This window comes from Phocoena phocoena, chromosome 20 (genome assembly GCF_963924675.1).
Source record: "Phocoena phocoena chromosome 20, mPhoPho1.1, whole genome shotgun sequence".
Classification (NCBI taxonomy): domain Eukaryota; kingdom Metazoa; phylum Chordata; class Mammalia; order Artiodactyla; family Phocoenidae; genus Phocoena; species Phocoena phocoena.
Genome location: NC_089238.1, coordinates 18,370,356 through 18,396,634, shown reverse-complemented (window position 1 = coordinate 18,396,634; position 26,279 = coordinate 18,370,356). Strand labels below are relative to the sequence as shown.

General features: G+C 42.7%; 1 protein-coding gene across 1 annotated transcript in view; it reads left to right on the top strand.

Annotated features, from left to right (window-relative positions):
* Positions 1 to 22,838: 22,838 nt before the first annotated feature.
* Positions 22,839 to 26,279, top strand: part of ZNF507 (zinc finger protein 507) — a 43,535-nt gene continuing 40,094 nt past the window's right edge. Inside the window, exon 1 of the mRNA XM_065899484.1 lies at positions 22,839 to 22,960. The gene's annotated coding sequence lies outside the window, so the exon portion shown is untranslated. The remainder of the gene's footprint in view (positions 22,961 to 26,279) is intronic.

Genomic DNA, 26,279 nt, shown 5'->3' with positions numbered 1-26,279 from the left:
ATGGAGTGACTGAGAGACCTGACAAGTCGAAAAGGCCTCTAGTATAGCCTGAGTGGTTAGCGAAGGTCTCTCTGCAGAGGTGACATTTAACAGAGACCTGCAGGTTGAGATCAAGCTAGCCATGCAAAGATCAGAAAAAGAACATTCTGAGCATCCATAACAGCCTGTGAAAAGGTCCATCAGTGACTTCGGGGCAGAAAGGAGGTCTGCATGGCTAAAGCACAGGGGGAGAAGGGTACCAGACAAAACTGGTAAGAGGAAGGAGCCTTGACAAGAAATTTGGATTTTATTCTAAGGGCATCAGGAAACCCTGAGGGATTTTAAGCAGAGCAGTGATAGGAACTGACTTTTGCTTTTTAAAGATGACTCTGGCCACTGTCCACAAAGTGGATTCCAGGGGGCAGGTGTGGCAGCTGGGAGACTAAAGAGAAGGTTCTCACAGATGCTAGGTAAGTGATGATGGTGACCTGGAATGATGGCAGTAGAGGTGGAAAGAAGTAGCTGGACTTGGGATTTTTTTTTTTAATTGAGCCAACAAGACTTGTTAATGGGTTAAGTGGGAGGCATAGAAACAAAGAAATTCAGGGTGACTCCTGGAGTTTTTTGGCTTAAACAACTCTTTGATGGAAATGAGTTATCAGTGCATCAGGAGTAATGATAAACCCTGCCCCATCCTTCTTTGGAGAGAGGCAAGGGGGTTTTGTTTGTTTGTTTTTGTTGTTTTTGGAGTTTAGGAGCCAACTCATAAGAAATATAAGGGCCAGTAGCACTCAACTCTGCAAATGTTTTAGCTTTTGTTTGCATATGATGATTTTTCCCTACTTTTTCAGAAAAACAAATGCTGAGCAGAGGTTAGGAACAAATCTTGGCATAAATGTAAACATCCACTCTGTGGAGACTCAACCAAAGGCAGGTCCTTTCTCTGTCAGATATGTGTTTGTTTCTAATGTGCAAAGGGCAGGAGAGGCCTTAACTCAACTGTTTGGTGGGGGATCCAGACTTCATACTCATGCCAGTGCATCTAAGAGCCAACTTCGCAGAGTGTCTTTGTTGAGGATTCTAGTGTATTTGGTGGAAGTGAGTGAGCAGAAATAAACTGAGGGTTCAGAGGAGGAATGAGATTTTAGAAGAGGCCAAATATCTAAGAAGAGATACTGCCAACAGATTCGAGGGAATCGATTGGCTGCCCAGTAGTAAATATCACTTCTGTGATTCCTGTGAAGGAATCATGTGACTATTTTCAAGTACATTAGCTTGCTGTGTGGATGGCCTCTAATGAGACACGGTTTCTAGCCAGTTAGATTTCACGTTGCTCAGTGCCAGCTCGGTGATTTGTTTTGCATGAAACACTGCAGCCTGTTAACCTGGTGAGTTACAGTTTTAGGTGCACAGCCAGAATCCCTCACAGCACTTAAACACTTTTTTCTTAAAATAAAAAGATGATGGTCATGGTGATGATGATGAGGATGATGATGATGAAAGAAAATGAGTTCCATCAGGTTACCATCTTGAAATCTTGAATTCATCTAGCTAAAATGACCCAGATAATGGGCCTTTTAAAAATCTTTTCTGGATCATTCCAGGGAAGAGCTCAATCCATTTTTCAACCTTTCTCTGCCCTCTGCTCTTGTTGGGAAAACTAGGCCTGTCTATTTCTTTCCTTTCAGGCTTAAGGTAATTTAGAGTCCTGAAAGAAGCAGTGCACTTTGGGAGTTTGGCCTAGGGCAGACTGAACCTGAGGAGTAAGAATTTAGGAGCAAAGGCATCAGACTTCATTCTTCTCAACTGTAAATGGAAATGTCCTCCTGTGTGTGACAACACCAGGAAAGCAGGTATTTTCTTCTTTAGGAGACGGAAAAAGAACCATCCCCAGCAGGAGTCTGTGCATGCGCTCTCTCTTATTGACTCAAATGAACTTAAAACCTTGGGCTGAGCCAAGTCTGATCTCTGAGCATGCTCACTGAGCTGCATTAGGGTTTGCCACTTACTTGAAAAGTCTATGGTTACCCTCTCCATGTTCCTCCTCTTCTTTCCAGAACAGAAGGGAAAAGGGTGTGCTAGCTTTGATACCAGGAAGTTTTCAGAAATGCTTGTCCCTGCTCCCTTTACAAGGGGACATCTGATGGGTAGAATAGCTCACTTCCAAACTTCCTTCCCACAAGGTCAGGGTAAGACAACTCTGGTGGTCACAGTCTCAGTGGAGGGTGAACCTTGCTTTGCTGAGGTTCAGCTGCAACTGCTACTTCAGTGAAAACTGCACAGAGCTAGTCAGAATATCCGGCTGCTGACAGGAGATGATGAAAGCTACCCTCCATCAACGTATGAAACTTAAATGACAATTTTTTAAAAGTTTAATTAAAGATAATACAAACAGATGGAGAGATATACCATGTTCTTGGATTGGAAGAGTCAACATTGTGAAAATGACTATACTACCCACAGCAATCTACAGATTCAATGTAATCTCAATCAAACTACCAATGGCATTTTTCACAGAACTAGAACCAAAAATTTCACAATTTGCATGGAAACACAAAAGACCCTGAATAGCCAAAGCAATATTGAGAAAGAAAAATGGAGCTGGAGGAATCAGGCTCCTGGACTTCAGACTATACTACAAAGCCACAGTAATCAAGTCAGTATGATACTGGCTCAAAAACAGAGATATAGATCAATGGAACAGGATAGAAAGCCCAGAGATAAACCCACACACATATGGTCAGCTTATTTTTGGTAAAGGAGGCAAGAACATACAATGGAGAAAAGACAGCCTCTTCAATAAGTGATGCTGGGAAAACTGGACAGCTACATATAAAAGAATGAAATTAGAACACTTCCTAACACCATATACAGAAATAAACTCAAAATGGATAGAAGACCTAAGTCTAAGGCCAGACACTATCAAACTCTTAGAGGAAAACATAGGCAGAACACTCTATGACAAATCACAGCAAGATCCTTTTTGACCCACCTCTAGAGGAATGGAAATAAAAACAAAAATAAACAAATTGGACCTAATGAAACTTAAAACTTTTGCACAGCAAAGGAAACCATAAACCAGGCAAGAAGACAACCCTCAGAATGGGAGAAAATATTTGCAAACAAAGCAATTGACAAAGGATTAATCTCCAAAATATCCAAGCAGCTCATGTAGCTCAATATCAAAAAAACAAACAACCCAAAAATGGGCAGAAGACCTAAATAGACATTTCTCCAAAGAAGATATACAAACTGCCAACAAACACATGAAAGGATGCTCAACATCACTAATCGTTAGAGAAATGCAAATCAAGACTACAATGAGGTATCACCTCACACCAGTCAGAATGGCCATCATCAAAAAATCTACAAACAATAAATGCTGGAGAGGGTGTAGAGAAAAGGGAACCCTCTTGCACTGTTGGTGGGAATGTAAATTGATATACAGCCACTATAGAGAACAGTATGGAGGTTCCTTAAAAAACTACAAATAGAACTACCATATGACCCAGCAATCCCACCACTGGGCATATACCCTGAGAAAACCATAATTCAAAAAGAGTCATGTACCACAATGTTCATTGCAGCTCTATTTACAATAGCCAGGACATGGAAACAACCTAAGTGTCCATCGACAGATGAATGGATAAAGATGATGTGGCGCATATGTACAACGGAATGTTACTCAGCCATAAAAAGAAATGAAATTGAGTTATTTGTAGTGAGGTGGATGGACCTAGAGTCTGTCATACAGAGTGAAGTAAGTCAGAAAGAGAAAAACAAATACCGTATGCTGACACATATATATGGAATCTAAAAAAAAAATGGTTCTGATGAACCTAGGGGCAGGACAGGAATAAAGACACATACGTAGAGAATAGACTTGAGGACATGGGGAGGGGGAAGAGTAAGCTGGGACGATGTGAGAGAGTAGCACTGACATACATACACTACCAAATGTAAAACAGACAACTAGTGGGAAGCAGCCGCTTAGCACAGGGAGATCAGCTCTGTGCTTTGTGACCACCTAGAGGGGTGGGATAGGGCAGGTGGGAGGGAGATGTAAGAAAGAGGCAGGGGATATGTGGATATATGTAAGCACATAGCTGATTCACCTTGTTATACAGCAGAAACTAACACAACATTGTAAAACAATTATACTCCAATAAAGATGTTTAAAAACAAAAGGTTTGGGTGGCAATAACATGGTTTTGACTCATGATGAGAATAAAAGGCTTTCTTAGCTTAGAGGAGAAGTCAGGAAAGAATGTGAGCGCACACATATGGACATGTGTTTGTGAGTGTTATGTGCGTAAGTGTACATGACTGTGCGTGTCTGAGTATGTGTGTGGGTGCAAGAGACACTCCCTCAAAGTACCAGAAACCAAACTGTCCATTGATTTTCTTTTTTTTAATAAATTTATGTACTTTATGTGTTTATTTTTGACTGTGTTGGGCCTTTGTTGCTGCACATGGGCTTGCTCTAGTTGTGGTGGGCAGGCTTCTCATAGCGGTGGCTTCTCTTGTTGTGGAGCTCGGGCTCTAGGCGCACGGGCTTCAGTAGTTGTGGCATGAGGGCTCAGTAGTTATGGCTCGCAGGCTCTAGAGCACAGGCCCAGCTGTTGTAGCACATGGGCTTAGTTGCTCTGCGGCATGTGGGATCTTCCCGGACCAGGGCTGGAACCCATGACCCCTGCATTGACAGGAGGATTCTTAACCACTGTGCCACCAGGGAAGCCCTCCATTGGTTTTCTGACAAGCTGTATGGTCCCTCTCAACTACCCAAAACAGAAAGATGACCGTAAGCAGACAAATACTGTCAGGAGGCTTGGGAAGTGTACACCAGGCCACCTTAAGTATCTGATTCAACGCACATTGGCAACAGATCACAGTGGAACTTCTGCTCCTGGACCTGTGGCCCTGTAGGCCAAGGCCAGAAGTTGCAAGGCTCATTGGTTTTACACCAACATGGGCACATTGAAAGGTTGTGCCCTGGAGAGCCATGGATTGCTTTTACGTGTTTTGTGATCTAAACTTTGTGGTCTAATATTTCAAGCAAATACAGTCACTTTCCAAAAGAGGGCATTTCTCCTGTGCCTCTCTCAAAGAACCCAGTGTGAGAAAGCCATGTGGGACTTTTGTTTGGTAATGTGTTTGTGACGTGCTTCCGTAACAAGTAAATAAGCTTTATCAAGGCAATATGTGGCTTTGTGGCAACTGACAGACAAAAGTTGCTCTAGAATCCAATACAGACAGAGAATTGGGTTATAGCCAAACTCTCAGCTCCAAGAGGGTGAAACACATATCAGCACACAAAGGAGCAGGCAGAAGGCAGGTCCATTCTGAGCTATATAAAGACATGCAGTTGTTAGTGCAATTCACAGAACTTGTCTTGTTAGACCATTTTACACAAACATTTTCCAACATATTCAATCAGCCCCCTCAAATTGACACTGTCACCAAAATTCAATCAATACTTCTTGTGAGAGAGGAATAGTATCTTACCTAATAATCAACTTATCTGAGATTCACAATGCTGGTTGCCATTACAAAAAGGCATTTCTCTATTATTTACATTTAACTATACATTACTTTGACCTTTGTATCAGTTGCATTGAGATAAAATGTGAGCTTCTAATTTAATTTTGTTTTGGATTTCCTTTGACATATCTATTTATGCCAATTGCCCAGGAGGAAAAGACCATCAGTAATAATAACAGTTATGGAAAATACTTATTGAGCATTTCTACCATGCAGACTCTGGGCTCGAGCCATCACCGAGATTGTCTACTTTAATCTTCGGGCAAATCTACAAGGGAGCTGTGATTGATATTTCCATTTTAGGGCTGATGAACCGAGGCTGAGACATTAAATGTCTTATTCCCAGGATTGACCCAGGCAGTCTGGCTTGAGAGGTCTGCTCCTAACCACTGCGTGACTCCACTTCTTAGTGGTATGAATCATTCCAAAAGGAGATGCCCAAGACTCCTTTACACTCTGAGTTAGCAAAGAATCAGAGGGCCATGCAGATGCCATGCAACTAATAGATGACCCAGGCTCTGAATAAGGTCCAAGTCACTTCTGTTTACTGTTCTCTGTGCTTCAGTTTCCTTCTGTCTAAGATGCTTGCCCCTCCCCTAGGATTATCATCCAAGAGATGGAGTAGCAGTCCATTACATTCTTCAGACAAAAGGCATTTTCTGAGTGAGATAAAAGGGAAGGAAAGGAACATGTGGATATGTATGGCATGTGGATGAAGAGTGGCTGTGTAAAAATCCCAGCTCATCATCTATTAACTGATAAGTGTCCTGATAAGGGTCAATTCTCTGCACCTCTGTTTCTTCATCTGTAATACAGGGATGGTCATAATTCCTCTGCAACATGAGGTTAGGGAGAGGGTTATAAGAAACAGCTCATGTAAAGCACTCACCACACGCCTGGTACAGAGTAAGTGTTCAGTTCTGTTATGTGAGCCATGATCACCTGCCATGACCCCACCACTACACCCTACATGGCCCACGCTCTGAGGATCTGTTTATACACCTTCCTTCTCCACTGCACTGTGAGCCCCTCGGGGCCTGAGTTGTGTTCATTCATCTTAGGACCTCCAACTGTCAACACAGTTCCCAGCCCATAGCTGGCACTCGTGGATGTCTGCTAAGTGAGTGAACCATTGCATACATGCACTTACTCCAAGGCCAGCTCACTGAACAGACAAAAGAACTGAAGCTCAGAGATGCCAAGCCACTAACTGAGACCACAGAACTTGATGGTGGCATAGCTGGAAGGGGGAATCCAAGCTTCTCGACTTCCAGTTCAATGTCTTCACATTACAGCAGAGTGCCTTAACTTTGCATTTTCTGAAAAACACGTAATCAAGACCAAGGCCAAAATGATAACCAGAACATCATTAATATTATCAACCTAGGGACACGTTCAGAATCCATTTTTCCAACTTCCTATAACTTATATGTTAGCAATCCATCACATAAAATGCAAAAAAAAAAAGTTGCAAAAATATAGGCCTAAACATTTTTAGTGTCTTGCATCTTAAGTAATTACACAGCAATACTATGATAATCTAATAGCAATTGACAAGACAAAAATGCATAGTAATCATGTATTGTACCTGATATAAGCAATATTACATCACCTAATACCCTGCCTTTTACACAACTATTTCATTACTTGGAAGCTCCCTGGTAATGAATATGCCATTAAGCAGGGTTTTTTTTAATTTGCGTGTTTCTCTTATAGAGATTCTTCGATAAATTTTTCAGACTTCCGTCATAAATAAGTTTCATTATTCCTCATTATTTTAAAAAAAACCCACATTCTCCTTCCCTGAAAGGATACCATATATTAGATGACCCTCCTATATAAAATCATAAATGAAAAAAAAAGGACCAGACAACCTTCAGGAAAATAAGTTACCAGACAATAGGACACTAAATGCAGTTGGCAGATATAAGGCATTATGGTATAGTTAAAAGTCTGCAAAAAGAATATTTTACAATGTAAAGAATCAAAAGAGAATTTAGTTTTACTATAGCACAAGACAAATCCCAGCTTTTGTACAATTTATCACCAATTTCTTCATTTTGTTGTTTTAAACATGCTTTTAAGACATACTGGATAACTAGTAAAAATTGTATACAATGCAAATGACATTTCATATAAGTTTTATTGACTTAATGCTCTGATAATAAAAGTATAACAATCAGTGTTATTCTGATTTATTGTAATTTTTACTTTCACTTTGTAATGGACTTGGTGCCTCACAGAATTGAATGTAATGTTGCTGCCACCTCAAGGTCACTCACTGAAAATGAGACGGTTCACTTCGGTCTAATGCACTAAAGCACGTAAGTAACTGAGGGCTTTATGGATGAAAATATCACATTGTGGTCACGTCACAGTAAATCTAAACTTTTATTTGCAATGAAACAATTGGTTTTATATTCAATTTGCAATGAAAACATACTCCAGTAATGCTAGGACGGCATAGTGAGTACCAGGTCTGTTAGAAGAAAGGCTCTTATATCACAGTCCAGGGGAAGAAATGTCAATCCATCAAACTAAAGAGCCATCTGTGCATAACTGGCATATTGACAGGGCATAATCCAGATACAGTGGTTTCTTTAGAAAAAGAAACAGTCCCTGAGTTTATTTTTCTTTCATAAAGCTCACTTGGCTCTTTTCCTCTCCTTCTTAAATCTTTCCCAGTTGGTGACCTCTCTGAACCTGACTCTCTTCCAAATGGATTTATCGAAACTACCCTTAACACGAACGAACAGTTTACAGAGAAGGAAATGCCAAGGAGCCGACTCACTCAAAGAGTTACATGTTTTGCCTAACAGATTGTCAAAGATCAACTTTTGATCCCACTGGTTTGGCAAGGTGGTACTGTAAATTAGAAAAGAGGGAAATGTGGTGATATTTTTCAAATTTTAAAATGCATATACCCTCTGACCAGCAATCTCATATCTAAAGATTTGTTTTTCAGATATATACATACAAGTGCACCAAATGTCTGTACAGGGAAATTTATTACAGCCAAAGATTGGAAACAAAATAAATGTCCATCAACAGAAGACTTGTAAATTACAGTAAGTGCATAAAATGGAATACTGTGCAGCCTTTGAAATCAACAAGGCAGCTTTCTACGAACCAATATGGCACAATCTCCAAGATCATGTGGGGAAGTAGGGAAAAAAAAGCAATGTGCAAAACAGTGTATATAGTATGCTTTGTATGTATGTATTTGCATAGAATCTCTTTGCAAAAATTACAATAAACCATTAACAATGGTTCCTTTGTAGAAGAACTGGGGGACTAGCAATCTAGGTGGGGGAGACAGTTTTCCCTGTATAACCACTTTTGTCTTGAATTTTATACTGTATGTATGTGTTAACTACTTGAAATGTGTAAATAAAAATAAAACATTAGACTGTAATTCAAGGGGAAAGCCAAAATTATGAAGAGATAAAGAAGTTCCTGAGGGGGGAAGGGAGGAGGGACAGAGGAGGAAGGGTAGTCAAGGGAAGGTGCTAGAGGCACACCACCCCCTGGATGCTTCCTCTGCTCTGATCCAGCCTGAGCTTGTATTTCTTTTCTGGTCTCCACATTCCTTTCATTCTCCTCTGACTCTTTCCCTCGCTATCAATTATCATTTCAATTCCTCTGCAACTCCATGTGTTCCGTCTCTCTCTCTCTAGGGATCCTCAATCCCCATAGTCCCCAGTGTGAGGAGGACGAGAGCCAGCCCTCCTGTTCCTGGTGCCAGCACATGGCCAGGCTAGCCAGGGACACGCCGAGTGCACTCTGGACATACACAGCATGGCGGTGGACATCCCCATCGGCCATTGGCCATCTGCCCTCGACTGGAACTCAAAGTTTGGCAGAGATGGTGTGCATTTCGCTTCTTCTCTAAGCCTAGATACCACAAGGATGACCACTACATCTGCCCACTGAACAGCACTAGCCACGATGCAGAAAAATACATTTGGAACAGAATCTAGAAACCTGGAGCTATTCACAGTTTGGGAGCAGGTGATGGGTGAGCAGTCCTCCCACCATTTCTCAGAAATGGACCAGGGTCACCGGGCACTCATGGGCTGCCTGTGCGGAATACCTCAGTAGGGGTGGTGAGGGGCACCCAGCAGAGAGAAAAGGTAGGTGAAGAAAGGAAATGGATGCTTCCAGCTGCCCATCTTCATTGGTTTACTGGATTTCATTTGACTTTCTGTTTTCCCTTTTATTAAAACAAATCTCTTGCTATTTTTATAGCTCTTTCAATGACACATCATTAACAGCGAAGCCAAAATTCTGTTTGACATTGCTTAATAGTTCAAATTCCATCAAACATCCACCAAAATACTAAGACACGGATAGGCAGCATTTTAAAAGCACATGCATTTTGAAAACTGTAAAGCAAAATTTAAAGAATCTTTCATTCAATAAAAAAATTTTAATAAAAAAAATTAAAAATGGGAAATAAAAGCACATGCATTTCCCACTGAACCCACACTTGGGCTGGTTAGTTTCCTCTTGGTTATTAATTTGAAATGTTACGGCTGAAAAGATTGGGTGTTCCTACACTGACCCAGGGAATTTTACAAACTTTGTCCATTTGGAAAACAGACACCATCATTTTTATTATATTTGGAGGTCATGGAAAAAGTCAGAGGCAAAACAATAAATTGGAACTATTTAGTCTTAGAGGGATAACTTTGTAGATTTCTGACGTAAACTCCTCTCCTTTTTTCTCATAGAAAGGCACCAAGTGAAGGTAACGTGCTAAGCCCTGCCTCACCATGTGAGGGGGACCCCCCAGAAAGGAGGGTGGTGCAGAAACTGGGCACATGGCAGGACTGCTGAGTCCCTGCCTCTGCTCTCCGGGCCCCTCGGTCGCACAACCTCACTGATCTTCCCATTCCCTAAGATCCTTCCAGCCTTAAAATCCTATGACATTCATTCTGAGATAAACAGTGAAGGAAGAGAAAGAAGGTAAAAATGGGGAGCAACGAAAATGCAGTTTGGAAAACTTAAATCAAGCCTTGCACCTAGCCAGAGTCAGGCAATAAGCTTCCATTGTCTTTCCTCCCCCCACCCAGGGTTTTACACAGATATAAGTTAAGATAGATTATATTACCGAGTACTTCTGCTCCCAGGTCCCTTCTTCTACCTTCTGTGTAATTACCTGCAATCATCCCAAACATATAAATAGACACATTTAAAAATACCCCCACCTCGTTAGGTGTTCCCAACTTGGTTTTGAAATAGCAGCCTAGAAATCCAAGATCTCCTGAAACACTAGGCCTGCCACGAGTTGAGGAGGAAAAGGGCCAGATCGGGTCTCTGAAGTAGTGGCTGGAGCCTTAGAAATCCAAGCCCTTAACCAAACAAGCCAACATGGTGGCTGCAGAATAATGGCCCACAGGAGAAGGGAAAGGCCCCTAAAGACAGAACTTGGGGCTGGGGGAAGGAATTCTCTAGAAGAGAGGCACTGAAGACAAGGACTCCATGGTGAGGTTCTGACCTCGTCAGCAGGGATGTTGAGGTGAGGCTCGCCGTGAATAATACCCGTGATCACAGATCTGACGGGTGGTCTCCTGCTAACTACATCCCAGCATTGTACAAAAGTGGGTTGGGCAGGATTAATTACTACAACTGTTGACGTTATAGAGTTTCAAAGATTTTTATTTTGCATTTAAAAGATTTACAGGAAATCTCCAAGCAGTTAAGGCAAGGGGCTGAGCTTGTCTCTCAGCTGGCTTGAAGCCAGTCATTCGGAGGGTAACTTTAATTCCTGGGATAGGAGTCATACAGTCAGGAAGCAGCCCTGACCCCTGTAAGGTCAGTGTCGTGGCCAACTACCCCGGGCTCAATTTAGAGACATAACTATGGCAACAACTGTGCCCAATCGGTTATTAGAGGAGATTTATTGACGGATATGCTTGAATAGCAGAGCCATTAATTGCAATTACCAGACAAGACACTTTGTTCATCTCGGGGAACTAGATGCCAAAATGCCCTAACAACTTTAAAATCCCATTTGCTCTTGAGCTCCCAGCTGGCCTCACTGCACCTGCCTCAGCTTCCCAGTACTGGGAGGGAGAGGAGAAGGGGTTCAGCTTGACCTGGCACCAGCCGCAGAAAATGGCAAGTGCTGGGCTATGGGGCACAAGCTACAGGAACCTCACAGAGTCCCAACACCCTTCACAACAGTGAGGGAGGAATAAGCAGCACTTCTCCTGCTGGTGCCCCTTCTCTGGGTCCCACCAACAGAATAGAGAAATGCCTTCCTCCTTCACTCCCCTGGTCCCTGCCCATCATTTTCTTCAAGACTCTCTGGGTCGCCTCTTGGCCTTCCTGTGCCTGGTGTAGCTCAGCCCAGGCTCTGTCCACCTTGTGGTCCCCCGAGCCTGAAACAATCAATTCCCAGATTTCATCCTTCTGGTCTACCTCCAGGCAGCCTCTCCTGAACACTCCATTTCTCTACAACAGCGACTGACTCTTACCTCCTCCTGTACTTTCTAGCCTCTCATTTGCTCTTGTTTTTTCATAGATTGCAGTCATGCTATTTATTGGTCGGCCTGTTTACATGTTTATTTCTATCTTCCCTCACTAGATTCTAAGGTCCACGAGGGCAGAAATTTGGTCTGTTCTTTCCACCGCAGTACTCCTCGTGCCTACAATAACACCTGGCATACAGTAGGTGCTCAAGAAATATTTGTTGACTGAATAAATGGATTCGGTACATTCTGCAATTGTGCTTAAAGGGCTCTTCTCTCTCCAACTAGGTCATAACTTTCCTGAAAGCAGGGATGCTCCCTATAGCATCTTATTTAGCACCGCACATACCTTAGGTGCTTTAAAACAAAGCAAGTGGATGAGAGAGGTTGCAAACCACAAATTCTATCGGTGCATTGAAATAGGCAAAAGCACATCTCCCTCCACTTCTCATGGAAGAATAATAGCTAAGGCTGAAATATGCTTTCTACAGGGGCATGCTCGAAGCACTCTCTAGAGTATTCAGTCATAAAACCCACATGATACGACTGACTGTGAGATCTGGAATGTTATTCTCTGCATGTTAGAGGCAAGGAATTAGGATACAATGAAGCAAAGTGATGTGCCCAAGATTATACAGCTAGTGAGTGATGGAGCCAGGAAATAAACCCAGGCATGGCCCAGAATCTGTGCCCTTAACCTCTGTGCTTGCCATTTTTCTTGACTTAGAAATCTAGGATAAATACAAAAACAATTAGAAAATGCCCCAAGAAAAGCCTTTGGGCGCTAACACTACGTCCCCTTGAGTTTACTCCTATTTTTTTCAAAGTAGATTATAAGCAACAAATCTCTGCTCCAAATTAAGATTGCCTGATCATCTTTCCCTTATAAATAACACATCAAGACTATATCTACCTGAGCTTAGTGAGGCAAAGGATTTTTAGAAAATTCTTTCCAAGAGAGAGTGGAATGTATTATAGTTCTTCCCTAGAGCTGTGAGAATGCAACTCCCATTCTTGGACTCTGCCTGGGTTTGGGTCACAAGAATTCTCAGCTAACATAGATGAACTTCATCAATGCAAAACTGGCCATACCAGGTGCCTCTTTATTCTACAGCATCTCAGTGTTAATAAACAGGAGGACCTTTGATCAATGAGGCTACTCAAGTAATTGGAATTTTCTATACTCAACACTGAGACCCCATGATGTGAAGCATTCATTTAAATCAAATTTTCCTCAGTGGGTCTTAGAACTCACATAAATTTAACCCATATGGTCTACCATCTAGTTCTCTATTTTGCACAACCAAATCGAGTGCTATAGACTGAATATAACGTTCCCCCAACATTCATATGCTGAAACCTATCCCCAGTGTGATGGTATTTGGAGGTGGGATTCTTGGGAGGTACTTAGATTATGTGGGTGGAACCCTCGTGAATGGAATTAGTGCTCTTATAAAAGAGACCCCAGAGAGCTCCCTCGACCCTTCTGCAGTGTGAGGACACAGCAAGAAGATGGCTGTCTACGAACCAGGAAGTGGGTACTCACTAGATACCGAATCTGCTGGCACCTTGATCTTTGACCTCCCAGCGTGTAGAACTGTGAGAAATCAATCTCGATTGTTTATAAGTCCCCAGTCTATGGTTTTCTGTGATAATAGTCCGGATGGACTAAATCAGAGTGATTTGATATTGGACTGATGAATCTGAAGCACTACAAGAATCTCAGTCACTCAAGACAAACTCCAGCATGTTTATCATTCATTCATTCATTCATTCAATGTTTGTTTCTTCATCAGCATCTACTAGTCCCAGGCACTACACTAACACAACATGTTGGCTGACATCACAGTATCTGCCATTTATGAAGGGCGGTTGACATGGATGCTATAACCATACAGATAAACTACAGTGATGGCAAGAGCTGTGACCAAAGGCTCTAAGAAAGGGTAAAGGGATTTAACCTGGTCGTGAAAGTCAGGGAAGGACTCCCTGAGAAGACAGTACTTTGCTGAGACCTAAGGAAGAGTAAGAGATAATCACGTGGAGAGGAGTGGGAGGAGGTAGGAGGACACCAGGCTCGGTGCAGCTGGGAAACAAAAAAAAAAACACACCTAAGGGTGGGCGGTTGTGATGGGGTCGACGCTGGAGCAGTGGCCAGGGACATCAGGCCAGACATTGAAGGCTGGGTAAAGGTCTGGATCTTTATTAGAAGCGTTGGAGATTTTTAAGCACCACCAGAAAGGGAAAGATTTGAGGATTATTTGGAAGGTGAAACTGACAGCCTGGTGATGCATTGGTTCTATACACTCAGCTTGCTATGGCAGAAAACTGGACAAAGAGAGAAAAGGCAAGGTCAACGGCAAGGGTTGGAACAAAAGGATTTCCAGGCCCATCTTAAGATAATTGAAAAGTTAAACGATCAGGGTGTGCATTCCCAGAGTGGTACACTTGGGCCAGATCTCCCAACACTCAGCTTATTCTGTACAGTTCTGCAAACCAGAAATGAGCCTCACAGCTTGATAACGCTGAGGGTCAACTCATACTCACCAACGGAGATGAGTCCTATTTTGCATTGCTCTCACTAGAACATAAAAAAAAAAATTCTGTAATTCTTGTGCTGCTACCAACATCATTATGCATCAGTATAACAGAGTACTAATTTTAATCTGCACAAAAATCAGAGAATTTTCATGCTGTGAGGAACCTTAAACATTATCTGAATATTTGTGAATTTTTGCAGTATGTTCATAGATGTTTTCATGTATAATTTATTTCCTATTAACATGTATGTTTGGTGTCCTCTAAATAAACTATGTTTTTCATAGACTTAACCTAGGTGTATTGCCTTTGGGGCCCCTATCAATCCCACCTGAACCCCATGGGACACACACACACACACACACACACACACACACACACACAATGCACACATGCACATAGATAGGACTGTACCCAGAAGATGCTCAGTCACCACTGTTAGTTGACTATCTGACAACAGACCAAAAGCTCCCTCTGAGTCTGACAGTCAAAGCCGCAAAGCCAAGAGAATGGTCCATTTAAAAGAATCTGGTAAAATCATGGGGTAGACAAGAGGTGAACAGTCAGACTCCCTCCACTGGCTCATCAAAGAATGGAAAAACCTGGAAGGAGCTAGAACCTTGGTCCCAGCCCTTCTCCATGCAGGGAAGACAGTTCTGTCACCCATAGGAAGAGTGGTTGAGGCTCAAACAGGAGAGCTGAGAAGGATGCCATATCTCTGGTTAAAAAGTCGGGGGGAAATGAGTATATTCAGCAAACTGAGAAGTGCTGCAATTTTAGAAGGAAAGTCGCTTTCTTAGATGACAGCAGAAGTTACTTCCAGCTTTTTCCTTACTGTGATCCATCAGTGTTGCCCTGGCCACCGACCAAGTTCACATGGTCCAGACATTTTAAGTGGAATCAATGTGTTAGCACCCCTATTTTTCAAAACGTAGAGGACATATATCTAAGATTAAACCTGTACAAACCAACCCCTAGATGTCATTGTTGCTGCTAAAATATCAAATCTTGAGTCTTTGAAATTCTAAATCTGAAGAGATAGCAGTGTTAATCTGAATAAACCACTTAAATAATGCAAATTCAATTCACTTTCAATTTTTCAAAGCCAAGTCCAAAGTCTTCTGGACTTCTTAACCAAAATGTAACTACATCTTAGGGTGTTAGCACGCATTCTGATGCCAAAAAAATCCACATTTAGGAAAAATAGGCTGGAAACGCACATAGTCATATGTAACGTGACTAACTGGGCTCACATCAAATTCCACGACTGATGAGCTGATTGGAGCGTAGCTGGGTGATCCTGGCCTCTTCTTTTCCGTGTGTCCTCTGACTTCTGTGCTTGCCTCTGCCTTTGGTGTTGGAGCCCAGAGCTGTCTGTCCTTCCCACCCAGGACACACTGAAATAACAGAGGTGCTCATTGGCTCTCCACTGCACACCCTAGTTCCAATTAGCCTCAAATGCTACTTGTTCTCTGATCACAGTCTCACCTCCATCTCTTCCTTCCATTTCATATCATTCCAGTCTGAATCTTTGCAATAATAATACTTGTTGTTTATCGATCGGGTATATCAGTGCTTCCTTTAAATTTTTCAGTAGCCCTGCAAGATAGGTATCACTATCCCCATTTTACAGATGAAGTAGCAGAGGCACAGAGAGGTTAAGTACCTTGCCCCAGATCACATAGCCAGTGAGTGCTAATAGGTTTTGAAGCTCAGGGTGAGACCCAGTCCACAGCCTGGATTCTTAGAGCCTCTCTGAAGTCAACTCCCGGGTCCCTAACCGGACACCGTCTTTATTCTCTCTCCCAAGCCCCCAGCTCTCAATCAAATTGCTGCGATTCCCCAAAATGGCTTTCAAGTAGCTCCTCAAATAAAGCCCAGATCTGGGAGCACGTCTGCTGAATGAAATCACTTCTTCATTCAATCAACGAGTGTTTACTGAGTGTAACTGCATTCAGGGTCCTATTCTAGGCCAGGGGGAATATTGATGCATAAAACTGCCAAGCTCCCTGGGCTCTTGGAGCTCATTCTCTGCCAGGGTAGACAGTTGCTGAGGCAGGGATTACACACATAATTAATGACTGCAGAGCCGAGTCCACAAAGATGTGTGAAACAAGATAAGCAGAGCCCCTAACACAGGGCCCTGCACCACGAGGGCCCCCAATAGATGCTTGCTGCCTGTCTCTGCTCGGCCAGCCTCAGCCCCAGTGTGCCTTTCAGGGCAAAGCTCTCCCTACTCCCCACTCCAAGCCCTCCATGCCAGACAGAAGCATCTTCACACTCCAGACAAATGCCTTGTGTTCACTCTCACCGCACACTTCCGTTCATGTTGGTCCATATTCTTCCACATACCAAGCTGATTTATTCAAGACCTTAGCTCAGGCTTCTCCCCTCCGCTGGGCACAGGGTTCTCCCTCCATGGGGCCCAGAGGTGTGAGCTGAGGGAGAGGTGCTAGTGCTAGAGGGGTAGATGACATGGGAGCCTGGCCACCTGCTCATGAAGCTCACATGTGCCCTGCAGCAGGCCCACGCATGCCTGATTCTGGATATACCACTGCCATCTCACAACAGACCTAAGCTGGATCCTCCCAATCTTATGTCTTGCTGGAGCCAGTGAAGACTAGTTTCGGCCTCATGACCAGAAAAGGCATGACAATTACAGTGCAGACCGTCTCTGGGTGTCATATGCATTTTCCCTTCCCTTTCTCACTCATGTCTCTTTCTCAATGAAAGAAACACCCCAGAAGATCAAACAATGTTCCTCATGCCTGGTCTTCCATAGTATATGAAGAGCTCAGACTGGAGGACCTTAGAAGGTAGTCTACTTACTGTCTGTGGTTATCCATTTACTGATGTCTTAAGGAAGCAAGAGGTGGAACTCCCAGCCGGCTGATGGTGATGCTAGCAGCTTCTCCTAGTCTATCACCTCAAGAGGAGCTGTCAAAATAACAAACGACACATTTGGAGGTCACAGGATTACCCTTTAGCCAGGCCCTCTTGGTTTGATTAGCAGTTACTTTTCCTCTTAGTGTTTTTCTTCATCTTCTCCTTCTTCTTTTCATTTTCTTCCTCTGCCCTTCTCATCAATAAAGGTCACTGCGTTAAGGAAACCGTTTCTGTGAGAAGAATTTAACGGTACCCTATTAGAATCACACTGTCTTGTTCAGAAGCAGGTGGTATTACCTGTCAACGGGATTTTGGACATAGCAAATAGCTGACACCCAACTCAGCTGAGGCTCCTGGGCAGATAAAGTGGCCCAAGGAGACAGCTCTCTGGCGGCCTCAAAATCTCATTTTCATTGCCCTAGTAGAAAAGAGACTGACTTTATTGACAAAGACGACTGAAAATTGCTTGAGCGCTCCAATAACCAGTCTGCGTTGAAGCAGAGAGACAGTCTGGCGGAGACCAGCTCCCTGCTCCCCCGTGCAGCTCTGCCCAGCCCTGAGTCTGTGGCACATGCAGACCAGACTGAAGGGAGCCTGCCGACACCCTCACGGGCAGCCCCACTCCACCTCCACACCCAGCCTGCTGGTGCCTTTCCTGGACCCCAACCATAAATCAACATGAATTCAGGACAGCTCTGCCAGAAAGCAAACTCTTAGACTGATTCAGGGACCCGGGGGTCAGGCCTGAGTTAGCTGGAGAAGGCAAATGTCCTGCTTCCCACTGGAGTGTTCTGTGGCTTGACTGCACATCCCAGGTCGGCCACTAGATGTCACCACCATTGATTCTTGTCCTTACTCCCAGGTGCTGGTATGAGACAGAGTCCAGGGACCAAGGGAACTCTACAGAATTCCATCACCGCCAGGACTGCAGGGCTGCTTTAGGTCCTCTGACAGTCTGAGCTCCTCGTGGGCCTCTCCTAAACCAGTTAGCAGCTCAGACCCAAAACAGCTGAGCTGAAAGTTAAGCAAACCCCAACTCTGAGAATAGACACCCCTTGCTCTTTCTCCAATTCTTCCTGGTCACTATCAGTTGTGTATCCTTCTAGTTTATTCTGGCCCTCAATAAGAAACAAATTAGTATGTGTGCCTCGTAGTACCAGAGATTTTAGATGTCAATGTGCTGCTGAAATGATGTAGGTCTGTGGCTTTTAGCAGAGAATGAATGACAAATGGATAATTTATGATGATTCTTGAGACCTGAACTATAATTATGAAGTATTTCTAGGTGTACATTCAGATGCAAAGTGTAAGGAACCTAGCGCTAATATTAATTTATTACTGACAGCAGTATATATAATAATATATCATGTCTTTTAATCTTACATTCCTTCTAACTTACATCAAGCAATCTTTTCATTCATTAATAAAATCAAGCCTTGCCATTATTGTTAATGATGAAGTCCCCTTTTGAACCCAGAGGACTCCTATAATTAAACTCTGTACTTCCATGTACCAGACATTTGAAGCTAAAAAAAGAGGATAAATTGAACTTCTTGTCTTACAGGCAGGATGAAAACGTCAGAAAGATGCAGCCTACCTGCCCACAGTCCCACAGGAGCTAAATAGAAAGTCAGGAAAAATTTTTGTGTTTATCTTCTCCACTCACACCATCACATCCTTTTCTTTTCCCCTTTTAGTCCACTGCCTTCTCTGACCCTTCCACAATCTTTCCTTTCTTGTGTTTTTTTTTTAATTGATGTATAGTTGATTTACAATGTCATGTTAGTCTCAGGTGTACAGCACAGTGATTCAGTTATACATATATACATACATATATTCTTTTTCAGATTCTTTTCACTTATAAGTTATTACAAAATATTGAGTATAGTTTGCTGTGCTATACAGTAGGTCCTTGATGGTTATCTACGCTATATATAGTAGTGAGTATATGTTAATCCCATCCTCCTGATTTATCTCTCCCCTCCCCCCTTCTTCTTTGGGAACTATAAGTTTGTTTTCTATGTCTGTGGGTGTATTAATCTTTCCTTTTTTGAGGCAGTATATCCAAAGAATATTTTTTAAAGGTCACGATAAAAATTACAACTAAAAGAAATGCAGGTTAACATGTCTCCTCCAATTCTCTGTGCTGTGCCAAAAACCTACATGATTAATCCCTTCAAAAGAAATCTAACCTAATCCTATTACACCAAAGACGAGGTGTCCTTCATGAGTATCATGTCCGGGAACAAGTTGGTCTTCTCCACAAGTTTCAACAGGTTAATGTCTCATTCAGTTTATAACCAGTCATTGCCTTGGCAACTTATTCACTGCACTGTACTGAATGTTCCCCAAATTTAAACAGTGCTATGGTTTAAGCTGTCAAGCACACATCATGTATTATCAGGCAACCTGGTCACTTTAGAAGATACAAACCTGTGACAGTTGTAGAAGTGAAACCTTTAAGCTCATCAGCTAATTACTGATCCCAAAATAGAATAATGAGATGTGTGGAAGTAAGCATTCAGTTATCTGGGTCATCTCTCATCTGGAGACAAAATCTGATTCCACTGAGTAGGTACTAGATAACTGAGTAAGCAAGTTTCCTATCTATAATGCTAAATCTTAATATGATTGGTTAATTAAATCATGACAAATGACATTCTGTGGCAAGTGGAAGGTGCTTAAAAGAGATTCGGTGAGATATCCACAAGTTCAGTGGAACTATACCTGAATGTCTTTGTATTCCCCTGACCTAAAAACGTTTACTGCAATTTTCTGGAGACCTTCTGTGTAGGAAAGAGAAATACTGAAGTTTTGCTCCACTGGCTTTTTGAAGTTGCCTAGGTTTTTCTATTGGATTCTGTGTCTTATACCTTCTCTGTCTTCAGGTTTTTGTATTGGATTCTGTGTCTTATACCTTCTCTGTCTTCAGGAATGAAGGTCTTAATTCTTTTATTAACATTCCTATCTGCCTGTAATGGTTTCTTCTTATTGATTCTGTCTCTTCCAGTTACTTCAGTATAGGGAAGAGGAGTGTCAGTCAGCAGTGGTTATGTCATGGTGCGGTAACAAACAGCTCCAAAACCTCAGTGAGGTTTATATATATTCATTGTGGGTCAGCTAGGGGCTCAGCTCATCACCACCACTCTAAAATGTGGGCTGACAGGGTGGCCACCATTTCAAACATTGCTGGTTATCAAGCCAGCAGGGAAAGGGCACTCTGGAGGGCACTGCCCTGGCAAATAACCGTTCCAGGATGGAAGTGGCACCCCTCACTTCTTCACACAATTCATTAGCCAACACCAGTCAGAGGCCACACCTCTGAGCCAGGAAGAGGGCCAGGAAGTTTTGTCTAACCTTGTGCTGGAAGAGGTACATTGCAAAATAGCTGGTGAATATTAGAAAAGACAACCACAGGAAGTTCAGACAGAGATATACTTAACCTCTCACTTGTTTTAGAATTCCCTTATTTTCCCTAGATTATAGTTTCTCCACTTTGTTTTTGCACTCTGCTCTGGTAAAATAATTCTCTGATTCCTGTTCTGTCAACTTTCATATACATGGACATTACAGTTAAGACAGTACTAAAGAAAAGCCTCTCTTCAGGTAGCTTTAAACAAGGATTGTTTGTGTCAGTAGCTCAAGAAGAAAAAAGAAATTTGCACATTGTTTGTTCTCACATTCTTCCTTTTATGTATTTCTGGTTTTCCTCAATTTTTTTCCTTCCACCCTTCCATGCTAGTCTCCTGTTCAGTCTCTTTTATTGAAAAAAATTATTCAATCCTTTATTTTTCCTTCTTCTTAGCTATTTGGTCCAATTGGCAAAGAATTCTGTGGAATAGCAGAATTCTAAATTTGCTGGTTTCCCAACCCCCCAAATTCAGGTGAATTTGTATCCTGAGATATTTACTGTATCTCAGGAATTACTGACCTCTCTGAACAATGACAAGGTTTTGTTGGATCTTTCTCCCACTTGATAATTGAGAGTCCAGCCTGCTGCAAAGGTCTCTAAGTACACCTGGAAGTCCCCAAGAGATACAGGCATAACTCATTTTATTGTGCTTCATTTTTTCTTTTTAATGAATTTGCAGTTATTGCATTTTTTGCAAATTGAAGGTTTGTGACAACCCTGCATCAAGCCAGTCTATCAGTGCCATTTTTTTCAACAGCATTTGCTCATTTCATGTCTCTGCATCCCATTTTGGTAGTTCTCAAAATATTTCAAACCTTTTCATTATTATTATGTTCGTTATAGTGACCTATGACCTTTGATGTTATTATTGCAAAAAGATTATGAATGTGAAGGCTCAGATGATGGTTAGCATATTTTAGCAATGAAGTATTTTTTAATTAAGGCATGTATGCTGTTTTTTAGACATAATGCTATTACACACTTAAGAGATTACAGTATGGTGTAAACAAAACTTTTATATGCACTGGGTAACCAATTGATGTCAAATTCATGTGACTCGCTTTATGGCAGTGGTCGAGAACCAAATCCACAATCTCTCCCAGGTATGCCCGTATCTCAATGAACAAGTCCATTACTATGACTGGAATCTTCAGTTTTACTCCCTTCCTACTGTTCACGGCCCACATGTTCAGCCCGGATCCAAGCACCCTGCTGTGTAGTTCCCAATACACCAAACCTGTCCAGCATTCCTGAAGTTGGGTGGAACGCTTAACTAACATTGCATTTTACTCTGTCAGCAGGGGGATGGAAACAGGACTGCTTATAAAGCTGGCATGTATGTCATAAAACAGATCCAAATGACCAACACCATGGTGCCCTCAGAGGACTGAGGTTGTGCTACCAGGTGAAGCAAGCTACCAAGTCTGGTCCTACAACTCTCAGGATGACTTCTTTCCCTCAAAATCCTCAATCTCTCCAGCAAATAGATTTCCCAGGGCCAGCTCTGCCCCTCACCAGGCACACTTGAAGTCCAGCCATGAACTTAGGTAGCACCTCTACATTTTAGCCAAGAACCCCACAAAAAAGTATAGCCCAACCAAAAGCTGTAACAAATTCAGAAGCATAGGGCTGTAAAGAATGTCAACGCCCACTGCTGAGAGCCAATGAGGGAAAGGAAACCTAGCCCACAGCAGGTTTGGGAGACGTGGGGAGACTCCAAAGTGAGCACTCACTGACTTCTAGACCCAACGACCACTCAGAAGGCCACGCTTGGGCCGTGGCAGCCCAACAACCCGCGCCTTAACCTCACCCAGGAGCCGGGGATTGCAGTGAGCTGGCAGGGTATCCTCTTTGCGCCCGCCCAGCCGGCGTCCCGAGATGCCCATGGGCGGGGCCTGAGCATCGCCCCGCCCCCTCCGCCCGCCACTCGGGTCACCTGACCTGCCCGCGGCTCACGTGATCCGTCCCAAGCGCCGCCATTTTGGAGCTCCGGATGAGGAGGGAAAAGCGGGGGTAAAGAGGGAGAAGAGCAGGGAGAGAGGTGGGCGAGGACGAGGGTGAGGGCACGGCCGGGCTCCTGGCCAGCCAAAGGAGGCTCGCGGAAGCAGCAGCCGCCGCCCGACCGCAGGTACCGCGCCCCGGGGCCGCCCCTCCGCCTGCTGTTAGCGCCGCCGCCGGCCATGTGCGTCCTCCCCTCAGGCCTCTACCGGCGCCGGCTTCCTCCTCAGCCGGCAGACACCCGCCCGATGCTGGCCACATGCCCCAAGTTCCTTGTCCCTTTTCAGTCCTCTGTGCCGCCCACAGCAAGGCCTGTGGAGACGCCGGGCTTGCCCTGCACCTTGGGGGTGGGGGGGTGGGGGGGAACCTGCCGCTGCCCGCGTACTCACCAGCCTGGCCCGCAGGCAGGCCCGCCGGGTGTCGCTTCTCTACCCTTTGCACGTGTGAAACCGCGTAGGCCTGTTGGAATGGAGCGAACGACGGTGTCCTCACCGCGTCTGTTGATTACTTTTCTCAACCCGCATCTCCCAAGCCACTGATGGGTGTAGGAAAAGCTAGTACATAGACGCCGTTCTGGTGTTCTGCACCTATTTCGAACCTCCTCCATGAAGTGGTCTCCCCAGAGATCACGGAGATCATTGGGAAAAGCTCCCACCGTGTAAGACCTGGGGGCATCCGTAGTGAATGGTTTGTGTGTGGAAGGCCTGGACGATTAATTAGACAGAGGCCACCATCCCACCCCGTAGGCGATCTTTTTAGTACTGCAGTGGGCTGTAATTTGCTGCCAGTCTGCATCTCTCCTATCCGGCAATTACTGGATTTATCAGTAATTGAATTTGTTCTTTGAGTTTGTACTTTCTTCAGTACTCTGCTCTGATTCAGTGTATGGGTTGCATTACTGATTAAAAGAGAAAGCCTGGCCCTTCATTTCTTTACTTCACTAACTCGTTTAAAATTAATTTCAGGGGAAAGCCAAATACGTGCTTTCTGCCCTGGCAGTAAACTATTTACTTAACCATAATCGATAAAGTTGCATTCTAGGTGAAATGAATACCATTCTTTGATCTTTTAGATTCATTCTAGGTTAAGAAACAGTAGCAAAGAAATGTAGGACCAGGGCAGGAAAGTGCCTTAGAAGATACATAGGTCAGTCCACTGTGCTTTATCTTTCATGATGCCGTTCAGTTGTAGAACTGCTGGAAGTTTGCAGTCACCCTTTAGATTGTAGTTCTGGTTAAGATTAAAATGGCAATATACAATTTATTATTTATTAGAAAGTGTTATCAGTAAAACCAATAGTATTTTGAGTTAATTAGATAAATTCTGAGCTAAAACATAAAATGCACAATTATTGGAGAAGTTTCCAGAGCTATTTTTTCTAACTGGTGCAAAATCCTGAAATCTGCTTGTTAGGTAAATTATGTAAATTTGCGTCACGTAATGGGTTGCGTGGACATTCCTCTGAATTTCTTTTTGACATGCAATATTGGGCAGTTTTTCACTGTCAGAAAAAAAAAATCATTACTTTGTTTCACCAAGAAAGAGAAATGTTTGATACTATATACTTTCGTTCTTGGCCACAGCTGGATTTTGAAGATCGATCCAGGGGACTGTATTAATTTCAGGAATTGACTTGAAAGACACAGGCTCTGCCACTTAACAGCCATGTAACCTTGGGTAAGTCACTTAAACTGCACTGAGTGTTTCCTTATTTGTAGAATTGTGTAACACCCACCTAGCCTGTCCCAAAGACTTAATGAAGCTCAAACATACATGTTTGATACTGCCTAGCTGTAAGAGGCTGTTGCTCTTTTCATTATTTATACTTTATACATTTTTTTGTTCACACTGAGAATTAAGAGGAGAATTGGTGTATTGAGAAAGGATGGATTTAGAATCAGATAGGCTTGGATTCCAGTTCTTAAACTAGCTATTACTTTGCATCTGTGAACCTCAGATTCCTTATCTGCAAATAAAGAGGCCAGTATTACCAGGAATTTCATGAGTAATACACAGAATCTACACTGGCACTACTCTCTGGTCTGTGAGCACCTCAAGGGCAAGGGTTCCCTCTTCCTTATTTTGGTAGTCTCTCGCACATTGCTTGGCACGTTATAGGTGCTCAGTAAATGTTAAATCTGAATATTGGTTAACATTAGTTAGACCTTGTGTCTTAATTGCAGCTGCGAAATTCAAATATTCTCTCAGGCTAGATGCCAGCTAAGAATTTTATACTGTGAAATTCATATACTTTGATATTTGCACTTGGTTTTTTCTTGGTGGGCAATTAATAATTAAGCTAAGGAGATTTTAATTCAAGTAAATTACAGCTGACGTTAGTAAGATAAATCTATAAATAACGTGTAAGCAGTTTCAAGGTAACTTTTTATAGACAGTTTATAGGACAGGAACATGAAAGTTCATCCAGCACAACTCTTGTTTTACATCTGTAGAATGTAAAACGCTCAGAAACAGTGACTTGCCTAAGGTCACACAGCTGAGGTTCCTCTAGAAGAGGGACCCATGAGCTATGTCCCCTGCCTTCTTTTGGCTGGAGCAAAATGAACATTTTATATTTTACAATTACGATAATATGGAAGAACGAGGAATTGGCCGTTACTTCTATAGCACAATTTTTTTCTAATTGGAAAGAACAAATTCTTAGTCTGAAAGAAAAGGTTCTTTATATAACATACTGAACTGTCTTTGTACGTTCACAGAAAATTACGGCCTTTCTCTAGTTCTACCCAAGCCCCCATGAATTGTTCAACTTGATTTTACATATGATAACCATACTGCTATAACTGAAAGGAACTAATTAGATGTACAAATAAACCAAATAGCAAATTGTAAGGAAATAAAGACAACTGAAATAATTTGGCTCTATTTTTGGGAAAGACATTAATTATAAGCTTTTGCCTATGGGATTCCGTTGTTTAGGGAAGACTTGAGACTCAGTGGAGAAGGTTGTAGAACTTTTCTGGCTTGGGATACAACTTTTATTTATTTATTTATTTATAACAATTTGATATATTTGGTCAAATGTTATGTCTAAAGATCCCAAACGAGAAAACCCGTGTTTTGCTGATGCCTATAGTCTTTCCTCATCCTAGTAAACCTCATTGTTCAGCCATACTGATCTTTTCACTAATCCCTAGATAGCATGCTTATTCTCGCTTCTGAAAATCTAATGTTATGGCTGCTTTCTTGTCAGCAAATTCCAAGAAAGCAAAATGGCACTCTCAGATTAGGATAATTCAGAGAGGATGTATTTACAAAGATACTTATAAAGGTGTAGGATTTGTATAGGCAAACCACAGGAATAATTCTGTCATCTGGAGCTAGCAGCATCAGGAGAAGGGAGAGTCCTGTAGAATAACCTGCCTGGAGAGAATGGCCTTTTGTTGAGGAACACAGCCACTTCAAGGTGACCTAGAGGGAGGAAACCA